This window comes from Delphinapterus leucas, chromosome 1, assembly GCF_059928025.1.
Source record: "Delphinapterus leucas isolate spDelLeu-1000000601 "Yukka" chromosome 1, BTC_Dleu_Yukka2, whole genome shotgun sequence".
NCBI classification, from domain to species: Eukaryota; Metazoa; Chordata; class Mammalia; order Artiodactyla; family Monodontidae; genus Delphinapterus; species Delphinapterus leucas.
Window position 1 is genome coordinate 109867935 of NC_143129.1, and position 16255 is coordinate 109884189.

The 16255-nt window shown below is 41.9% G+C and overlaps 1 protein-coding gene across 11 annotated transcripts in view; it reads left to right on the forward strand.

Annotated features, from left to right (window-relative positions):
* Nucleotides 1-16255, forward strand: part of TGFBR3 (transforming growth factor beta receptor 3) — a 207769-nt gene that overhangs the window by 6966 nt on the left and 184548 nt on the right. The window contains exons 1-2 of one of the 11 annotated variants that reach the window (XM_089919743.1): nucleotides 13037-14538; nucleotides 15495-15692. The exons of 8 other annotated variants lie outside the window; for them this stretch is intronic. The gene's annotated coding sequence lies outside the window, so the exon portion shown is untranslated. Of the gene's footprint in view, nucleotides 1-13036; nucleotides 14539-14603; nucleotides 15693-16255 lie in introns of those variants that run through there. 2 more of the 11 variants (XM_089919734.1, XM_089919741.1) reach the window with 2 other exon arrangements.

Below are 16255 nucleotides of genomic sequence, written 5' to 3' on the forward strand. Positions count from 1 at the left end.
TAAAAACAAACAAACAAAAAAACCCAAAAAAAACCCCACTTCCAGAAAGTATCATATATAGATATGTTGTTGGGTAAGGCTTTGGTAATGTTCAAATGGGAGATAACTGAACACACAGCAGGGTCCCACTTAGCTTAACGGGGTAGGGAGGCTAGGAGAGAGAGGGGAGTGTCTAATTTATTAGGAGAAAATTCACTTTTGCATAATAATAAGCATTTAAATGTTTTCTTTGGAATTAATATATATTTCAAGTAGTTATACAGGTAAGAGATTTGCAAAAGAAATTTTGCTAAGGTTGAAGTTCTGTAGTTGGCAACTCTTTTAGCTCTGAAGATCCTGTTCTCTGAAGCCAGGAAAAAACAGCCTGTTTCCAATTATAAATCACAAAAATAGGGAAATTAGGCCAAGAAAAATGATCATTTGGGGGTTGGGTTGCTTTTTTTCAGAGGGTAAAGGAGAAAGGACCATAGATACACATTTAAAAAAAATCTGCTAGTTATTCTGTTGGTTTTCAAATGCTTTTCAGGCATTCTATATTGAAAATTAAGAATAATTTTAGGATTAAAGACTCTTCCTCCTTCAGCTCCTTTTTGTTTTTCAGAGAGCAAACAGAAGAGCAGTTAGGCAGCTTCTGGTGAGACTGAGGGGCTTGGTCTCAGTGTTTTGGGACCCATCTGGTATTACTGGTAAAGCCTTTTCCTGTCTGAATGGTGCCAGGTTATGGTTCCAGCATCATACCAGGTAGTTGATGCTATGGTTTTTTGTTATACTTTATACTGTGCTTTGAACGGAGATGTAGTCCCTGTGGATTAGCATTCCTCTGCTCTGGGAGAAAGACTAGCGATGCTAGTGTGAGAAGAATCAGAGGTGAGAAGCCTAACTGGGAGTTGGATGATGTGTGGGTGAAGATATTGTCCTCAGCACTTGTCGGAAGCAACTAGCCTTTCTTAAATAAAGCCTGCTGCTAGTTTCAGGATTAGTGGTCCCATGAGACGCAGGTGTTAACTAAGAAATCTCCTTTGTACCGCCAGAAGATCACCACCAAAACAGATCCTAGTTCCTGTTTCTCACACCTTACACCTCCAGAGTGCTGAATAAAACTTTCCTGATGGTACAGAATCTTTGATAACAACGTAGTCCGTCGGGGCCAGTGGTGTGCAGCTACTGGCTCTTTTCTTCTCACCTCGGGTTAACAACTCGGCCTGCGGCAGGCAGGCTCCCACGCCCACTGCACCGTGACCCATGATGTGCGGGCGCCAGAAAAGGTGCGAAGTGCAAAATTCCGTGCTTGTATTCAGTCAGCATCTTCATTGTCCTCTCTTTGGTGCCTCTGCTGTTTTTCTCCCCCACGTTTTATTACCTTGGTTTCCGGGAACTACTTGTCCTGGTTTTCCCCATTTCCTGCCCGATCTGTCTTCAGTTTTCCTTCTCAGTGCTCGCTCCGTGCGGGTCGGCGTTCTCCAGCTTGCATCTGCCCTTTCCCTCCTCTCCTCGGTTGTTCAGTGGTTTATGTTTCCATGCTTCAGTGGCCACGCCTATGCCAGTAACTCCCAGTTTTATACGCTATACCCTATCTCCAGCAGCTACCTGGCTATTCTGTAGGTTTTACTGTTAGAACTAAGTCCCAAACCCGACATACAATGTCTCTGTGGTCCCCAGTCTCAACTCCTTTATTTCCCATGTCTGTAAGTGGCACCAGTTATCAAGCTAGGAGCCTCAGGCATAACTCAGTTTCCTTTTGCTTACTTGCCCCAGCTGAATCCCACAAATCCCACGGTGTCTTACCTTTAGCAGATCTCAACTGGCATTTTCTTTTTTTCCCCGAGTTCCAGGAAACTTTATTTATGGACACAGAAATTAGAATTTCATATAATTTTCAACTTATCATGACATATTATTCCTTTGATTTTTCTCCATCATTTTAACATGTAAACACCAATCTTAGCTCTAGAGTAGGAATTGGCAAAATAGGCCTGTAGGTCAAACCCTGCAATTGACATTTTCTTCTCCATTTCCAAATCATCATCTCACCTGGACTATTGCAGACGTATTGCTGTTGGTTTTCCAGGCTTCATCATCTCTATCTCAAATTGTTCATCCATTATGATTGGTACCTTCTAAAATACAGATCTGTGTTTTCCTTTCTTACGTTTTAAAAGTGTCTGCTGTTCCATTATCCTTGGCATGGGATATCTGGTTATTTACAATGTAGCTCAGCCTACTTTTTCAGCCATCATTCCTTCACTTCTTCTGTGAACCTCACTGTGCTCATACCAGACTCCTTATGGTTTCCAGAGCATGCTCTGTGCTCTCATGCCCTGTTTCTTTAGTACTGGTCTCTTCTCTAGCATCCTCTCCTTTCCTTCCTTCCTTGTGGCTCCCTGCTTACTCATCCAGGCTATCTCCATGGTCAGCTTTTCTGGTGAAGCTTCACATGGCTCTTCCCTGGCAGGTGGTTGGTTGCTTCCTCCCTGTATTTCTCTTGCAGCATTTCTCCTGCTGCCTTGTGAGAACTTACTTTCTTCTTCTGCCAGATTGTAGACTTCTAGAGCAGGATTGAGTCTTACTATCTTTGTATCCTAGGTGTGTGGCATGGGCATGACATACATGTTGTCAAATTGAATTCTTCAACTTGGTTCCATTTCTGTTAAAGCTTGGGGGAAAGATCAAGTTTACAGCTGATATAAATTATAACTTTTTGTAGAAAAGACAAAGGAAATAATCAACTCAGAATGATAGAGTTTAGCATTAGATTGGGTCTTAGAAATAATTCTCTTCAGGTCCCTCTAAAGAGGAGGACAACCAGGTACAGAGAGGTTAGGTGGTCTGCCCAAGACTGCACAGCTGGGAGTACTGCTTCCCTCTGCCCCTCTGTAGTATTCTCCACCCAGTAGCCAGAATGGCCCTGATAAAACCTAAGTCAGATGCTGTTATTCCTCTGATTAAAACACTCTCTTGTTCCTGCCTTTCTCAGAGTAAAAACCCCAATCCTTATAATGATCCATAAAGCCCTATACAACCAGCCGGTGACTCCCTTGCCTGTTACCCCTTTGACCTCACTTCTCTGCTTTCTGGCTTGTTTACTCTGCTCCAGCTGCTTGACCTGCTTTACCTTCCTCATACTAGACACACTCTGTCTCAGGGCCTTTGCATGTGCTGTTTTCTTTGCTTGGAATGTTTTCCTCCCAAATATCTACAGAGCTCATTTAATTTTATTTATTTTTTTATACAGCAGGTTCTTATTAGTCATCCATTTTATACACATCATTGTATACATGTCAGTCCCAATCTCCCAATTCATCATACCACCACCACTCCCACCCCCCACCGCTTTCCCCCCTTGGTGTCCATACGTTTGTTCTCTACATCTGTGTCTCAATTTCTGTCCTGAAAACTAGTTCATCTGTACCATTTTTCTAGGTTCCACGTATGTGCATTAATATACAATATTTGTTTTTCTCTTTCTGACTTACTTCACTCTGTATGACAGTCTCTAGGTCTATCCACGTCTCTACATGTGACCCAATTTCATTCCTTTTTATGGCTGAGTAATATTCCATTGTATATATGTGCCACATCTTCTTTATCCATTCGTCTGTCGATGGGCATGTAGGTTGCTTCCGTGTCCTGGCTACTGTAAATAGAGCTGCAGTGAACATCGGGGTGCATGTGTCTTTTTGAATTATGGTTTTCTACAGAGCTCATTTCTTGTAGGTCCTTATTCAACACAAAATAAACAAAAAAACCCCAAAGACTCCCAAATACTTCCTTTCTCTCTTCTCTGCTTTATTTGTTTTCTTAGCATTTATCTCTACCTCACGTATAATTATATATCTTGTTTATAGTTGGTCTCCCCTGACTAGAATGTAAGCTCCACAAGGGCAGGAATTTTTATATGTTTTATTCCCTGTTGAATCCTCACACCTAGAAGAGTCCTGCACTGACTGAGCAGGCACTAGATAAATATTGTTGGATGAATAAATAAATGAGAAGAAGCAAGATTTGTGGATTTCTTATAAATCCAGTTAAATATACATTTATGGCATTAAAAAGGGAAAACCATCAGATATGTCTAGAAGGAGAATCTGATTTTTAAAAAGCCTCATTCTAGACCTGTCAGACTAGAACACTGACATCGTTAATTGTCTGACTTGATCTTTAATTGTCTGACTTGAAGCAGCAACCATGGGTTCTCCTCATCCTTAAAAGTGGTTTGGGAAGACTCCCATTTTACCTCTAAAAGGCTAGGGCTTGCTGTGGTTTCTCTCTGCCTGTGGTTTGCCCTTTAACCCATCGGACTGCAAAGATGAAAAGTAAACACAGCATTAAAGAAAAGAGCTGGGGGAGAGGGTATGGGGCAGAGGAGCAGAATTTCCTTGTGGCCCTGACATCTTCCCTTGGCTCTGGGCCCATCTACAGGGCTGCTCACTGGACCTTCTAGAGTTGCTTTGGGGCTGTGCTCTAAGGAACAGTCTGGAGACTGCCAGGCCAGACTCTTAAGTTTTGCTTTGATGTTCCTATTTCTTTGAAAAGAAATGTTTAGTTTAGACAAAAAGGACATTGGAGAAAGGATTTTTAAAAAATTAAATTACTGTCTTAATTTTGCAGAGAGGTTTTTAACCCTTTTCAAAACAGCAGTTGAAATTACCACTTGTGGACTTCCCTGGCGGTCCAGTGGCTAAGACCTCCGCGCTTCCACTGCAGGGGGCACGGGTTCCATCCCTGGTTGGGGAAGTTCCACATGCCGTGAGGTGCGGCCAAAAAGTAAAAAAAAAAAAAGAAACTACCACTTGCTTCTCTCAGTGGTGCTAGTGGGGATCTGGTCCTTTGAAACCAATGACTTAAATCCAAGGGGTGGTAAATTATACTTCTGAAGAAGCATCCAGTTCTTGCGGTGGGGGCTAGGTTGGGTGTAGAACTCATTTATGTTAGTGTAACAGTGATGGTAGAGGCATTTGCCCCCCTCTCTTTTTGTGCTAACATCAGTATGGTTCCTACAGAGCCCTCCTCATCAGGACAGGAAGCCCAGCCAAGGAAGTCAAAGGCTTAGTAGGATGTTATTGGCCATATTCAAAGCTGCAGCATAATTTAACCCTGGGATTCAAAACCATCAAATTGAAAGTAAATTGTCTTGAATGGAGCTGTTGTCAATGACCTAGTTAAAAATCAAAGCTACCATTTCCTGAACCCTAAGAACATAGGTATTAAGTGCTTTATATGTTATTAACTTACTTAATCCTCATAACAACCCCATTAGGGAAGTAGAATCATTATCTCTACTTTATAGACGAGGCATGGAGGTGTTTATTGAGTTGCCCACAGTTACGCCACTGGAAAGAGGCAGGGCAGAGATTTGAACCCAGGTAGGCTGGGTCCCCACCCTTTCCACTATATTATACTGTAGTCTGTTCCCAGAACACACCAAGCATGCTGTCAGTGCAGGACCTTTGCACGTGCTATCCCCACTGCCTTGCATGCTTTTCCTTCAGATATTCATAGCTCTGCCTCTCATCACTGTGCTCAAATGTCATCTCATCTGAGAGTCCTTCTAAAAAGGGTTCTGGTCACTGATCCCACTTTGGGGGAGTGTGTTCCCTCCACACCACCAAGCAATTCTCAGACACTGGCAGGGTGTCTAAGAATTCAGCTCAGCTCTGACCCTATCTATTGTCCACCCAGAGATAGCATCATCTTCCACAGGTTAAGGACTCAAAGACCACTGTCCACTTCATTCACCAGTCAAAAGCCCAGGTTATTACCTGGGATTTTGACTCACTGGCTGCAGATTGGAGGTTCCCAGGACCTCCTCCTTGGACTTCAGACACCAGTTCCAGTCGCAGGTCCACATTGTTACCTGTACTTCTGACCAGGCTGGCTATAAATCAGAGATTCCCATGACCCCACCTTGAATTTGATTAGTTTGCTAAGAGCAGCTCACAGAACTCAGAGAAACATTTTACTTATTAGATCACCACTTTATTATGAAAGGCTATAAGTCAGGAACAGCCAGATGAAAGAGAGGCATAGGGCAAAGTATGTGAGAAAGGGGAGCAGAGCTTCCATGCCCTCTCCAGGTGCCCCACTCTCCCAGCACCTCCATGTGTTCACCAACCAGAAGCTCTCTGGACCTTGTCCTTTTGGGTTCTTATGGAAGCTTCTTCACGTAGGCACAATTGATCAAATCATTGGCCACTGGTAATCTCCCGAGGATGGATAGGGGTAGGGGATGGGACTGAAATTTCCGATCCTCTAATCACGTGGTTAGCTCTCCTGACAGCCACCCCCCCCCCATCTTTAGGTGGGGTCTAAAACTGACCTCATTAACATAACAAAAGACACCTTTCTCTCTCTTGTCACTTAGGAAATTCCAAAGGTTTTAAGAGCTTTGTGCCAGAAACAGGATGAAGACCAATTACATATTTCTTATAAATCATAATATCACACGTTCCCTGACCACCCTATCTAAAATAACATTTCTCCTCTCATCATTCTTTCTCTTTAACCTGCTTTATTTTTCCTTCACAGGATTTACCACCATTTGACACATCATATATTGCCTGTCTCTCATTAGAAGGTAAACTCCATGAAAACAGTGTCATGTTTAGTTCACTGCTGTGTCCCCAGCTCTCTGAACAGTGCCTGGCACATGGTAGGTGCTAATAAATAATGAATGAATGAAGTAAAAGAAAACTGCTGATTGAGCCTTGCCTCCATGGCTTCAAAACAAAATAAATTATCCCGTATGTCAGATCTAATCAGACTGCCCCTATCAGAAAGTGAATGTCTCTGCAGGGCCTGGTTGGTGTCCATAGTGGAGGAGCTCCTATTTGTAGTGGTTAAGAGCATAGACTGTGGAATCAGACAGACCTGGGCTCAAATCCTGGTGCCAGGATTTATTAGGTGGTGACCTTGGGGGTGGTTTAGCATCTTAAGCCTCACTTTTCTCACTATAAAGTGGAGTTAAGGACATCTGTCTCCTTGGGTTTTTAGAGGTTGAAATGAGAAATTGTGAAAAACAGTGCAGGTGTTCAGTAGATGTTAACTGAGATGTTTTGTGACGTCAGAAGAAGAAAGCAGGGTGTTAGCCTCTAATTGGAAGGCAGGCTAATGTTGTAGAAACACGGGAATGACCACAGAATTACAAAGCGGCCTGTGGGTAAGTCTTGGCTGTGCTACTTACAAGTGGTGTATCAGTGGACCAGTCATCGAGCCTTTCTAATTCTTGGTTTGCTAATCTGCAAAATTAAAGGCTTGGAGTACATGTTATCTTTTTCTAACATTCTGACTCGGCTCTGAGGAGAAGATAACATGGAACAAATCATACACAAGATGTTAAGGAGACAGTGTTTACAGTGGGCTGGGATTGTTCAGAAGTGGCTTTTGGAATGAGGTGAGGGGAATGAATAGATTTCTTGGAGTTGGAGGAGTGGAATAAAAATGGCAGTTTTATTTTATTTTATTTTATTTTTTTACATCTTTATTGGAGTATAACTGCTTTACAATGGTGTGTTAGTTTCTGCTTTATAACAAAGTGAATCAGTTATACATATACATATGTTCCCAAATCTCTTCCCTCTTGCCTCTCGCTCCCTATCCCCCGCCTCCAGGCGGTCACAAAGCACCGAGCTGATCTCCCTGTGCTATGCGGCTGCTTCCCACTAGCTATCTGTTTTACATTTGGTAGTGTATATATGTCCATGCCACTCTCTCACTTTGTCACAGCTTACCCTTTCCCCTCCCCATATCCTCAAGTCCATTCTCTAGTAGGTCTGTGTCTTTATTCCTGTCTTACCCCTAGGTTCTTCATGACATTTTTTTTTCTTAAATTCCATATATATGTGTTAGCATACGGTATTTGTCTTTCTCTTTCTGACTTACTTCACTCTGTATGACAGACTCTAGGTCCATCCACCTCATTACAAATAGCTGAATTTCGTTTCTTTTTATGGCTGAGTAATATTCCATTGTATATATGTGCCACATCTTCTTTATCCATTCATCCGATGATGGACACTTAGGTTGTTTCCATCTCCTGGCTATTGTAAATAGAGCTGCAATAAACATTTTGGTACATGACTCTTTTTGAATTATGGTTTTCTCAGGGTATATGCCCAGTAGTGGGATTGCTGGGTCATATGGTAGTTCTATTTGTAGATTTTTAAGGAACCTCCATACTGTTCTCCATAGTGGCTGTACCAATTCACATTACCACCAGCAGTGCAAGAGTGTTCCCTTTTCTCCACACCCTCTCCAGCATTTATTGTTTCTAGATTTTTTGATGATGGCCATTCTGACTGGTGTGAGATTATATCTCATTGTAGTTTTGATTTGCATTTCTCTAATGATTAATGATGTTGAGCATTCTTTGATGTGTTTGTTGGCAGTCTGTATATCTTCTTTGGAGAAATGTCTATTTAGGCCTTCTGCTCATTTTTGGATTGGGTTGTTTGTTTTTTTGTTATTGAGCTGCATGAGCTGCTTGTAAATTTTGGAGACTAATCCTTTGTCAGTTGCTTCATTTGCAAATATTTTCTCCCATTCTGAGGGCTGTCTTTTTGTCTTGTTTATGGTTTCCTTTGCTGTGCAAAAGCATTGCAGTTTCATTAGGTCCTATTTGTTTATTTTTGTTTTTATTTCCATTTCTCTAGAAGGTGGGTCAAAAAGGATCTTGCTGTGATTTATGTCATAGAGTGTTCTGCCTATGTTTTCCTCTAAGAGTTTGATAGTTTCTGGTCTTACATTTAGGTCTTTAATCCATTTTGTGCTTATTTTTGTGTATGGTGTTAGGGAGTGATCTAATCTCATACTTTTACATGTACCTGTCCAGTTTTCCCAGAACCACTTATTGAAGAGGCTGTCCTTTCTCCATTATACATTCCTGCCTCCTTTATCAAAGATAAGGTGACCATATGTGTGTGGGTTTATCTCTGGGCTTTCTATCCTGTTCCGTTGATCTACCTTTCTGTTTTTGTGCCAGTACCATACTGTCTTGATTACTGTAGCTTTGTAGTATAGTCTGAAGTCAGGGAGCCTGATTTCTCCAGCTCCGTTTTTCATTCTCAAGATTGCTTTGGCTTTTTGGGGTCTTTTGTGTTTCCATACAAATTGTGAAATTTTTTGTTCTAGTTCTGTGAAAAATGCCAGTGGTAGTTTGATAGGGATTGCATTGAATCTGTAGATTGCTTTGGGTAGTATAGTCATTTTCACAATGTTGATTCTTCCAATCCAAGAACATGGTATGTCTCTCCATCTATTTGTATCATCTTTAATTTCTTTCATCAGTGTCTTATAATTTTCTGCATACAGGTCTTTTGTCTCCTTAGGTAGGTTTATTGCTAGATATTTTATTCTTTTTGTTGCAGTGGTAAATGGGAGTGTTTTCTTGATTTCACTTTAAGATTTTTCATCATTAGTGTATAGGAATGCCAGAGATTACTGTGCGTTAATTTTGTATCCTGCTACTTTACCAAATTCATTGATTAGCTCTAGTAGTTTTCTGGTAGCATCTTTAGGATTCTCTATGTATAGTATCATGTCATCTGCAAACAGTGACAGCTTTACTTCTTCTTTTCCGATTTGGATTCCTTTTATTTCCTTTTCTTCTCTGATTGCTGTGGCTAAAACTTCCAAAACTATGTTGAATAAGAGTGGTAAGAGTGGGCAACCTTGTCTTGTTCCTGATCTTAGTGGAAATGCTTTAAGTTTTTCACCATTGAGGATGATGTTGGCTGTGGGTTTGTGATAATGGCCTTTGTTATGTTGAGGAAAGTTCCCTCTGTGCCTACTTTCTGGAGGGTTTTTATCATAAATGGGTGTTGAATTTTGTGGAAAGCTTTCTCTGCATCTATTGAGATGACCAGATGGTTTTTCTTCTTCAGTTTGTTAATATGGTGTATCACATTGATTGATTTGCGTATATTGAAGAATCCTTTCATTCCTGGAATAAACCCCACTTGATCATGGTGTATGGTCCTTTTAATGTGCTGTTGGATTCTGTTTGCTAGTATTTTTTTTTTTTTTGTGACACGCAGGCCTCTCACTGTTGTGGCCTCTCCTGTTGCGGAGCACAGGCTCTGGACGCACAGGCTCAGCGGCCATGGCTCATGGGCCCAGCTGCTCCACAGCATGTGGGATCTTCCCGGACCCGGGCATGAACCCGTGTCCCCTGCATCAGCAGGCGGACTCTCAACCACTGCGCCACCAGGGAAGCCCCTGTTTGCTAGTATTTTGTTGAGGATTTTTGCATCTATGTTCATCACTGATATTGGCCTGTAGTTTTCTTTCTTTGTGACATGTCTAGTTTTGGTATCAGGGTGATGGTGGCCTCATAGAATGAGTTTGGGAGTGTTCCTCTCTCTGCTATATTTTGTAAGAGTTTGAGAAGGATAGGTGTTAGCTCTTTGCTAAATGTTTGATAGAATTCGCCTGTGAAACCGTCTGGTCCTGGGCTTTTATTTGTTGGAAGATTTTTAATCACCGTTTCAATTTCAGTGCTTGTGATTGGTCTGTTTATATTTTCTATTTCTTCCTGGGTCAGTCTCGGAAGGTTGTGCTTTTCTGAGAATTTGTCCATTTCTTCCAGGTTGTCCATTTTATTGGCATATAGTTGCTTGTAGTAATCTCTCATGATCTTTTGTATTTCTGCAGTGTCAGTTGTTACTTCTCCTTTTTCATTTCTAATTCTATTGATTTGAGTCTTCTCCCTTTTTTTCTTGATGAGTCTGGCTGATGGTTTACCAATTTTGTTTATCTTCGTAAAGAACCAGCTTTTAGTTTTATTGAGTTTTGCTATTGTTTCCTTCATTTCTTTTCCATTTATTTTTCATCTGATCTTTATGATTTCTTTCCTTCTGCTAACTCTGGGGTTTTTTTGTTCTTCTTTCTCTAATTGCTTTAGGTGTAAAGTTAGGTTGTTTATTTGAGATTTTCTTCTTTCTTGAGGTAGGATTGTATTGCTGTAACCTCCCTCTTTAGAACTGCTTTTGCTGCATCCCATAGGTTTTGGGTCGTCATGTTTTCATTGTCATTTGTCTCTAGGTATTTTTTGATTTCCTCTTTGATTTCTTCATTGATCTCTTCGTTATTTAGTAGCGTACTGTTTAGCCTCCATGTGTTTGTATTTTTTACAGTTTGTTTTCCTGTAATTGATATCTAGTATCACAGCATTGTGATCAGAAAAGATACTTGATATGATTTCAATTTTCTTAAATTTACGAAGGCTTGATTTGTGACCCAAGATATGATCTGTCTTGGAGAATGTACCATGAGCACTTGAGAAGAAAGTGTATTCTGTTGTTTTCAGATGGAATGTCCTTTAAATATCAAGTCCGTCTTGTTTAATGTATCATTTAAATCTTGTGTTTCCTTATTTATTTTCATTTTGGATGATCTGTCCATTGGTGAAAGTGGGGTTTTAAAGTCCCCTACTATGATTGTGTTACTGTCGATTTCCCCTTTTATGGCTGTTAGTATTTGCCTTATGTATTGAGGTGCTCCTATGTTGGGTGCATAAATATTTACAATTGTTATATCTTCTTCTTGGATCGATCCCTTGATCATTATGTAGTGTCCTTCTTTGTCTCTTCTAATAGTCTTTATTTTAAAGTCTATTTTGTCTGATATGAGAATTGCTACTCCAGCTTTCTTTTGGTTTCCATTTGCATGGAATATCTTTTTGCATCCCCTCACTTTCAGTCTGTATGTGTCTCTAGGTCTGAAGTGGGTCTCTTGTAGACAGCATATATATGGGTCTTAGTTTTTGTATCCATTCAGCCAGTCTGTGTCTTTTGGTGGGAGCATTTAATCCATTTACATTTAAGGTAATTATATGTATGTATGTTCCCATTCCCGTTTTCTTAATTGTTTTGGGTTTGTTATTATAGGTCTTTTCCTTCTATTGTGTTTCTGTCCTAGAGAAGATCCTTTAGCATTTGTTGTAAAGCTGGTTTGGTGGTGCTGAACTCTCTCAGCTTTTGCTTGTCTGTAAAGGTTTTAATTTCTCCATCAAATCTGAATGAGATACTTGCTGGGTAGAGTAATCTTGGTTGTAGGTTTTTCTCCTTCATCACTTTACATATGTCCTGCCAGTCCCTTCTGGATTGCAGAGTTTCTGCTGAAAGATCAGCTGTTAACGTTATGGTTATGGGGATTCCCTTGTGTGTTATTTGTTGTTTTTCCCTTGCTGCTTTTAATATGTTTTCTTTGTATTTAATTTTTGACAGTTTGATTAATATGTGTCTTGGCGTGTTTCTCCTTGGATTTATCCTGTATGGGACTCTCTGTGCTTCCTGGACTTGATTAACTATTTCCTTTCCCGTATTAGGGAAGTTTTCAACTATAATCTCTTCAAATATTTTCTCAGTCCCTTTCTTTTTCTCTTCTTCTTCTGGAACCCCTATAATTCGAATGTTGGTGCGTTTAATGTTGTCCCAGAGGCCTCTGAGACTGTCCTCAGTTCTTTTCATTCTTTTTTCTTTATTCTGCTCTGCAGTAGTTATTTCCACTATTTTATCTTCCAGGTCACTTATCCGTTCTTCTGCCTCAGTTATTCTGCTATTGATCCCTGCTAGAGTGTTTTTAATTTCATTTATTGTGTTTTTCATAGTTGCTTGTTTCATCTTTAGTTCTTCTAGATCCTTGTTAAATGTTTCTTGCATTGTCTCTATTCTATTTCCAAGATTTTGGATCATCTTTACTATCATTATTCTGAATTCTTTTTCAGGTAGACTGCCTATTTCCTCTTCATTTGATAGGTCTGGTGGGTTTTTATCTTGCTCCTTCATCTGCTGTGTGTTTTTCTGTCTTCTTGTTTTGCTTATCTTACTGTGTTTGGGATCTCCTTTTTGCAGCCTGCAGGTTCGTAGTTCCTGTTGTTTTTGGTGTCTGTCCCCAGTGGCTAAAGTTGGTTCAGTGGGTTGTGAAGGCTTCCTGGTGGAGGGGACTAGTGCCTGTGTTCTGATGGATGAGGCTGGATCTTGTCTTTCTGGTGGGTAGGTCCACATCTGGTGGTGTGTTTTGGGGTGTCTGTGGACTTATTATGATTTTAGGCAGCCTCTCTCCTATCGGGTGGGGTTGTGTTCCTGTCTTGCTCATTGTTTGGCATAGGGTGAGTGAAGCTGGGTGTTGGTGTTGAGATGGAGATCTCTGGGAGATTTTCGCTGTTTGATATTATGTGGAGCTGGGAGGTCTCTTGTGGACCAGTGTCCTGAAGTTGGCTCTCCCACCTCAGAGGCACAGCACTGACTCCTGGCTGCAGCACCAAGAGCCTTTCATCCACACGGCTCAGAATAAAAGGGAGAAAAAGTAGAAAGAAAGAAAGAAAGAGGATAAAAGAAAATAAAATTAAGGTAAAATAAAATAAAGTTATTAAAATAAAAAAATAATGATTAAGAAAAAAAATTTTTTTTAGAAGTAAAAAAACAAACGGACGGATAGAACCCTAGGACAAATGGTGAAAGCAAAGCTATACAGACAAAATCTCACACAGAAGCATACACATACACACTCACAAAAAGAGGAAAAGGGGAAAAAATAATAAATCTTGCTCTCAAAGTCCACCTCCTCAATTTGGGATGATTCGTTGTCTATTCAGGTATTCCACAGATGCAGTGTACATCAAGTTGATTGTAGAGATTTAATCCGCTGCTCCTGAGCCTGCTGGGAGAGATTCCCTTTCTCTTCTTTGTTCGCACAGCTCCTGGGACTCAGCTTTGGATTGGCCCCACCTCTGCGTGTAGGTCACTGGAGGGCGTCTGTTCTTAGCTCAGGCAGGACGGGGTTAAAGGAGCCCCTGCTTCGGGGGCTCCAGCTCACTCAGGCCGGGGGGAGGGAGGGGTATGGAGTGCGGGGCAAGCCTGCGGCGGCAGAGGCCAGTGTGACCTTGTACCAGCCTGAGGCGCGCCGTGCGTTCTCCCGGGGAAGTTGTCCTTGGATCCCGGGACCCTGGCAGTGGCGGGCTGCACAGACTCCCTGGAAGGGAGGTGTGGAGAGTGAACTGTGCTCGCACACAGGCTTCTTGGTGGCAGCAGCAGCAGCCTTAGCGTCTCATGCCCGTCTCTGGAGTCCACGCTTTTAGCCGCGGCTTGCGCCCGTCTCTGGAGCTCCTTTAAGCAGCGCGCTTAATCCCCTCTCCTCGTGCACCAGGAAACAAAGAGGGAAGAAAATGTCTCTTGCCTCTTCAGCAGCGCCAGGCTTTTTCCCGGACTCCCTCCTGGCTAGCTGTGGTGCACTAACCCCTTCAGGCTGTGTTCACGCTGCCTGTCCTCTCCCTGTGCTCTCACCGAAGCTCGAGCCTCAGCTCCCAGCCCCGCCCGCCCCGGCGGGTGAGCAGACAAGCCTCTCACTCGGTCTGGTGAGCGCCGGTCGGCACGGATCCTCTGTTTGGGAATCTCCCCGCTTTGCCCTCCGCACCCCTGTTGCTGTGCTCTCCTCCGCGGCCCCGAAGCTTTCCCCCTCCGCCACCCGCAGTCTCCGCCCGCGAAGGGGCTTCCTAGTGTGTGGAAACCTTTCCTCCTTCACAGCTCCCTCCCACTGGTACAGGTACCGTCCCTATTCTTTTGTCTCTGTTTATTTTTTCTTTTGCCCAACCCAGGTACGTGGGGAGTTTCTTGCCTTTTGGGAGGTCTGAGGTCTTCTGCCAGCGTTCAGTAGGTGTTCTGTAGGAGTTGTTCCACGTGTAGATGTATTTCTGATGTATCTGTGGGGAGGAAGGTGATCTCCGCGTCTTACTCTTCTGCCATCTTCCCCTAGATCTTCCCAAAAATGGCAGTTTTGATGAAATGGGCAGATCTGACAAAATTCAGGTTTTGTGGTTGCTTGCATTGCTTGTAATATAATTCATTAAAAATTTTTTTCTTTCTATATGTTGTGTTAAAAATAGCTAATGTAGTATTAGTATTTTATGTACACATACATTGTCAAGTTGAATGTTTTTCTGGGATAATACTTTCTAGTGTTGTTGTCATTCCTGCTAGCCATTACATGATCATGCATTTCAAATTTCCACAAGTGTGTTTGAAGTTTCATCTTATAGGAGAGATTCAGGATTAGTTGTTAGTCCTTATAACGGCAATCATAAGTAAGGTAGAGAATAAAAGATTTTCTTGTTGAATCTCTTCATATTAGAGATGAAGCAATTAAAGCCCCAAATGAAGTGACTTGTCTGAGCTTGTAACACATGTTGATGCCAGAATTCTTGCCTCTCTTGCCCCTTTCAGGCTGCTTACTGTGTAGGTTCTTTCTTATATACAACTCTTACTTGTTTGGCTTATCATTTATTATTGAGAAATGTTCTGATAATTCACCATCTTTTCATACTGTTTCTCATTGTAATGTACAGGGTAGTATTTTATACTTGCGATCCATATGGTACATTCATTGGATGCCTACTATATGCCAGGTGAGACAGGGAGACTGTCATCCTGCTTTCTGGAGTGAACAGATGAGTGCAAAAACCATACCCGGAAGGAAATAATTACATGGAGATTTACCAACAGGGCTGAATTGCACTACGTTCTACTTCGAGAGAATCAGAGGAGGCCTCCTTAAAGAAGTAATGCTTATACAAAGACCTGAGGCCTTGAAGATGTTTGAAATTGACCATATTAGGGGGACCATGGAGGGTCATTGAGTTGCAAAACGTGAACATCTCTTCTGGAAGCAAGGGGTTGGCCCTTTGGTAAAACTGAATTAAGGTGAGCATGGCTGGAGAAGATGCAGAAGATGAGGTGGGATTAAGTTGGCAACACCCAGCAACCATGCAAAGTGTTTTGGTCTTTATCCTGACCACAGTGGGCAACCATCTAAAGGTTTTAATTCTTAATGTTTCACAATGCCTGGGCTGCTGAGCCCTTTCCTTACCAAATAATATCAATTAAGTGATTGAAATGTATCTGTTGAGGGATTAGCCCCACCCAAGAGAAAGAATTTTATATTGGAAGTCAGTGAGAGGAATAAAAAAATGTGCTTAATTGTTCGTTTTTTAAAAAATTTTATTTATTTATTTATATTTGGCTGCGTTGGTCTTCATTGCTGCGAGTGGGCTTTCTCTAGTTGCAGCGAGCGGGGGCTACTCTTCCTTGTGGTGCGTGGACTTCTCATTGCAGTGGCTTCTCTTGTTGCAGAGCACAGGCTCTAGGTGCACAGGCTTCAGTAGTTGCAGCACACGCGGGCTAGGTAGTTGTGGCTTGCGGGCTCTAGAGCGCAGGCTCAGTAGTTTAGTTGTGGCACACGGGCTTAGTTGCTCCGTGGCATGTGG